The sequence below is a fragment of the Homalodisca vitripennis genome, chromosome 3, assembly GCF_021130785.1.
Source record: "Homalodisca vitripennis isolate AUS2020 chromosome 3, UT_GWSS_2.1, whole genome shotgun sequence".
NCBI lineage: Eukaryota > Metazoa > Arthropoda > Insecta > Hemiptera > Cicadellidae > Homalodisca > Homalodisca vitripennis.
Window position 1 is genome coordinate 148,639,695 of NC_060209.1, and position 6,113 is coordinate 148,645,807.

Genomic DNA, 6,113 nt, shown 5'->3' on the forward strand with positions numbered 1-6,113 from the left:
GAGCCCTGAGGCACACGGTGCATAACAGGCAGCGGCATCGATGAAGCACCGTTAACAGAAAATATTTGTTCTCTTCCCTCCAGATAAGAATGGAACATGGAAGAGGCTGCCCTGAAACTCCGTACAACTCAAGTTTTCTTAAGAGTATACTGTGGGAAACACAATCAAAGGCCTTGCTGAGATCTGCAAGAATCAGCGCTGTTGACTGCTTTGCTTCAAAAGATTCCAACACTTCTGCCACAAGTTGACGCATAGCAGTTGTAGTTGAGTGCTGGCCTCTAAAACCATGCTGTGATGCCGAAAAAAGATGGTTCGTATCCAAGTGATCGACTAGTTGCTTCTTCATTACTGTTTCAATAATTTTGCTGATAATAGGAGTCAATGAAATGGGTCTGTAGCTCTCGATGATCTCAGGATTACCCTTCTTGTAGACCGGTATTGTACGTGAGACTTTAAGTGCCTTAGGGAACACAGCATTCTCCAAGCAGTAATTCAGAACCTTGGCTAAAGGGGCAGCAATGACATCTGAAACATACTTTAGCACAGGGGTTGACAACCCATAAATATCCTGACTTGATGAATTTTTTAAATGACATATTAACCTCTCTACCTCTGCAGGACAGACCGGATTCCAAGTTGAGAATGGAAACGGCCTAGGCCTATTACTCATGTGGCCAGATGCCAAGGCCAGCGGATCCGTCTGGTTACATGAAGATATTTTATTGATTATATGTTTTACTTCATTTAACATTGTAGTATTAAATTGATCAGGGCTGGCATTACACTTGAGTACTGGCTTAGTCTTACAGGTTCTATTTACCAGATCCCATGCCGCTTTGCACGGATTTGGGGCTGACTCAATTTTAGACATGTTGAAATTCTTTTTAGCTATATCAACCTGTCTCCTGTAGATCCTTTTGGCCCTTAAATACATGCTATACAATAAATCCCTGTTTTGACCAGCTGCAACCTTATACCTGTCATGCAACGCCACAACAAATTTCCTAATATTTTGAAGTTCAGGCGTGTACCAGTCTTTTTGGGACTTAGAGATCGGCCCACCCGACTTGTTGAGATTAGCACAATACTTTGGTTTAATGGACTTAGCCGGAAATATCCTGTCAAAGATACCATAAAAAACATCAAAGAATAATTGGAAAGCGGTCTTTGGATTGACATTGTCAAGAATAGCAGACCAGTCTGTATTTATAAGGGCTAGTCTAAAATTAGGAAATTGCTCGACATTTATAGGCCTAAAGCTATGATTGTAGGTGCTATGCCAACTAGGCCTGCTTTCAGTGCCACTCACCAATTCAATGTTTACATCTAGGACCACCGGGCAGTGGTCGGCAATTACAGGGTCTAGAATTGATGTTGAATGCTCCCAGGAATTTAGATTAGTGGCGATAGCATCTAGACAGTATTGACCACGAGTTGGTGACTGTGATGTTATGTAAAGGCCGTAGCTTCTTAGTAAGCATAGAAAACGATTTGACAGTTCATTTACTTCATTAAGGTGTATATTAAAATCGCCCCCGAGAAAGACTAGCCTATTATGTTGTCTGGTTAGTTCAGCCATGCATCTGTCAAGGTTGTCAAAGAACTTTTGGCTATCACCGCCAGGCGAGCGATAAACAGAGACCACAGTAGCAGTGACCCGGTTGACTATAATCTCGATCCCAGAGAGCTCAATATGCATTTCATCACAGAACACACCTAAGTCTAGTGTATTACAACTTAAACTGCTATTAGCATATATTGAGGAACCCCCGTTCTTATGAAATTGCCTAAAAAAGGCTGCCTTAAGCTCTAGAGTATTGATAGTGGAGTAGAATTCACTCTCTTGGCTAGTCAGCCAGTGCTCACTGATACAGAAAATATCTGGTTTAACTTCGTTAGTAAATAGTGAAACAAGATTGTATTTAGTCCTGAGGCACTGAACATTAGCAAAGGCTATTTTTAAACCAGAATTAGGCCCAGTAGATTAAGTAGATGTTGACATACCTTGAAGATTTGAAGTTCTACGCGTAGTGTCACTCACACTTAGGCCCAGTCCTAGATTATCAGGCTGATGCACGTTCTCACCTTCAGTGTTGGATACAGCATTGGTTACCGTACAGCTTCGCTCTTCATTCTTCTGAATAAAAAACGCTTCACTATGGCTCCCTTAGGCCAGATGGTACTTTCAAATAGATTGTCTTTCATGCTGTATTCTACTCCAATTTTGAAGCTGGCATTTGTCCCCTTGCTGTCTAATTTCTCCACTGTAGGATTTGACCCTACAAAGGTCTTGTCAATAAACTCCTTGACCGCATCCGTAGTTGTGTCATTCCGTAGGCGACCCAAGTACACCCAGGCCTTCTTGTCACCTGCTGTAAGTTCCGAGTTTTCATTATCACCAATTACGATGTTTTTTGTTGTGTTGGAATTCGAGCGTAGCTTAGGCCTAGGCTTAACATCAAAAGAGGGATTGGAAGTTTTTTTATTATCTGCCAGAATCGATTTGTGATTGGAATTGTCATTGTTCCTCGACCTGATTGGTTTATTTGTACGAGGCAATTTATTTCTCCGCTTATTGGATTGACTTTTCCAGCCATCATTTTCTGAGCCTATAGTGTCTGATTTTATGGAATCTTCCCTGATAACATCTTCAAGAGAGCTTTCACCAGGCCTGTAGCTAGAAGTTGATTCATTTCTCCCAGGCAACTCCATAGAGCCAGAGCTTTTCACATGCTGCATACCCTGTGGTCCAGGCCTAGGCCCATTGAGACCAAGATCAGTACCAACTATGAGCCTAGATAAATTTTCATTGCTTGGACCAGGAGTAGGCCCATTACCAGCAGTAAGGGCTGCTTTGTAGCTTTTTCGTTCCAAGTTCAGATTAGGTGATTCAGTGAGAATAACATCACTTATGATATCTGAATGTGTGTTCAACACAGATTTCATTTTCGTCTGCTCACTACTGACTGATGCTACATTCTCTGACATAGCCTTAAGGTTCGTTGATAGGTTAGTAACTTCTTCCGTCAAAATTTTAATATAGGGAAAACACTCACAACACAATTTCTCACTTGAGATATCTAAATTAGTTTGCTGAGGATTACTCGCCGGCATGGTCTTCACAGTTCCCAACCACAATCTACATGCATCACAGAACCACAACGATATGTCTATAATATCCTTACATTTGTTGTAATCGGTGTCAGAAATATTCACACACGTTATATGGAAAGGTTTACTACACTTTCCTGCACACCGCAACGCTTTACTTCTTGAATTAACTTTAGAATTGCACGAGCCACAGTCAGTTAAACTTTCACCTGCCGCCATCTTGCGCAAGATAATCTGCAGGTAGTATTTTTTAAATGGCAAGCACTGTTTTCTAGATTAGGGAGTATGACTATTTAACTATAACGATTCACTCTTATCCAGATGATATTCCTCATACCCGTTATGCCACTTGTAATAGCTAACCAAAAATCCTTCAAACTCCTCGGAGAGAGGGGAAGATGCGGCAGGTGCCACTATAGATTTGAATTTGGCTCGTTAGCTATCAGTCGCTGCGAACACGACAGTCAGCTGGGCTGATCAATTGGTTTTCACAATGGTAGCCTCCTACTATCTGGTATACTTCAGGACACGTTCTGGTAGTCATATTCTTGCCAACGATAGGCAAGCGGGAGCGTAAGTTGTGTCGGAGTCGTTATGCAACTATTGTGAGGAGTAGGTCGGGTAGCAGTGAATGGAAATCGTCTAGGTCCTGGTTTTATAGTTAGGGAACGTTCGGAAATTTATATAAAATAATAGTTTATAATATTCTCATCAATGCTGGTTAGATTTGAATAAAGGAAATCTGGTGGCAGATAATTAGACCTCTGGAAAGGTGCTCACTTCCGGTAACGACACGAGATCGCATAACTAAGGATTTTGTGCATTGAAATCAAATCTTGCTTTCAAATCGGTTTTTAAAATGTACTTTCCTCTCTCTGTTTAAACTTTGTGGTTTCTCCCTGTCAAAAATCTATTGTCTTTTAGATATTGTTGTTTCTGTGGGAATAGGTACTATATAGAGAGCTAAATATTTCTTTGTGAATATGAATAAAACGTAAAATGTTGTGGATGAAGCAGATCCCAGAATCGGAATATAGTTATTAATTTGACAATGATTGCCATGGCCCCTACAAGAGTGGATCTCTGGTTCAGGCATGTGGAAAATACTCATACTTGAAAAATTATACTTTAACAAGCGACTGTGAAAATAGGAGGATCCTGTCATTGATATTGGGATAAGGGCCTGTAATCATATATGGGGGCCATGCTTAAGGTTCCCTTAGCACTGAGGTCTCTGTATTAATCCTTTGTTTGCCAACACCTTGAATATACTAGGGCAATTTACTTGGATGGTCAAAAGAATGTTTAATCCACTGTTATAACACAGGTAATTTAGTTTTTAAATATTTTAAAGAACCCAATTTGCAGAAAAGTACCTGTTTTATCACTCCAATCTGACCTCAACATTAGGATTACATCACAAGATGAAGGTGCTGTGTGAGTGATGGTTTTTCCTTGCACTGCTAAATGGGCTAGTTCACAGAACCTTCTCAGTTAGTTGGCTCTATCATACTAGAGATTATGTCACTACAACTGATATTTAGCTATATGTGTAGTCTTATTATTGCTTATTCTATATGTCCATGATATTTTTTTCTAAATTGCATCTTTGTGCTATTATTGGTTGAGCGTAAGTGGAGCATGTTGGAGATGAAAACAATTCATTTGTCTATCTGTCAGCACAATATTTAAAAAACAAACTGGTCCTTAGACAACTTAAAAATGTTGCATGAATCTCCATTTCTACGCAAGGCAACATTGAGTTCAATGATAGTGTATGCCACTCCATGGGATTTAGCTGCGGGTTACTGAACATTTTTATTGTTCTCATGGGTACCAATGATGGCAATGAGAAATTACAGAATAATTAAATTTTTAAACAAACTCAGTACAATCATAACATGTGACTAAGTGACACATTTATCTATAGGCGTGAAATGTTCATACAACCTCAGTGAAGTATGTTACACAATAGCATGTGATACTATGTACTAAAATGCTATTGTTGTCTGCTGAATATTTATTAGTTTTCTCTGCATATTACATAAAAGAATTTTTATTGTATTCATATTGAACGCTTTTCATTTCCTATATCAGTAGACAAATTTTGTAATGCATATTTACCATTAATCTTTGTTGATGTATATTCTTATTATTATTTATTACATTGTATCTAATGCATTGTTATTGATTTTTTAGTAGTAATAATTTATTGATGGTTCCTAAAATAAAAATGATACATGATCATATCAACATACTTTTTTAGGATTTCTTGCATTTGAAATATAAAACAAAAATAAAGGCTTCTCCGTTACCCATAAATCAAGCATATAACAGAGGTTTTGTTTACATTTTCATAACTATTTTTGAGTATATAGTCTGAAATGTTAAAGCTCAGTTTCTTATTCATATTTAGATAGTTGGCCAATAGGCAGTAGAACATGGGTCTATTGCCCATGGCAAATACCATGCCAAGCCATGCTTTTTTCTTGGGGCTATTGCTATAGCTTATCCTTCAAGTGTTACCTATTATCATCATATAGCACTTTGGTTACTTGGGCTTACCAGGATACTACCCAAAACATGTTACCATAAAACTTTGTAGTTTCATCAGCATATTTCTGATATAAAAATTACTTGAAGGAGAAGCACTTCTTAGTGGAAAAACTATTGTAGTAGAAAAAAAGTTTACACAATTTTCTAATAATTTTAAATTTATTACATAAGGCCTCTCCAACATCAAAAGTGAAATGATCAAGTGTGAATCTAAACAATTGCAAATAAAACCATAATTTTTACAAGTTAAAACCATAAATACCAGCTGAAAATGGAATATTTGTATAAATAAATGTAGCATGCTTTCAATTGAATTTTATCCAAAATTCTATTTTTATAGCCACTGAACAAGATCTTTGAGTGATGCGGTTTGTAAGTGCCCATCTAATGTGCTGATGTGATGAATAGAACACAATATTGGTTTAATATTGGGAGATGGTGTTTGA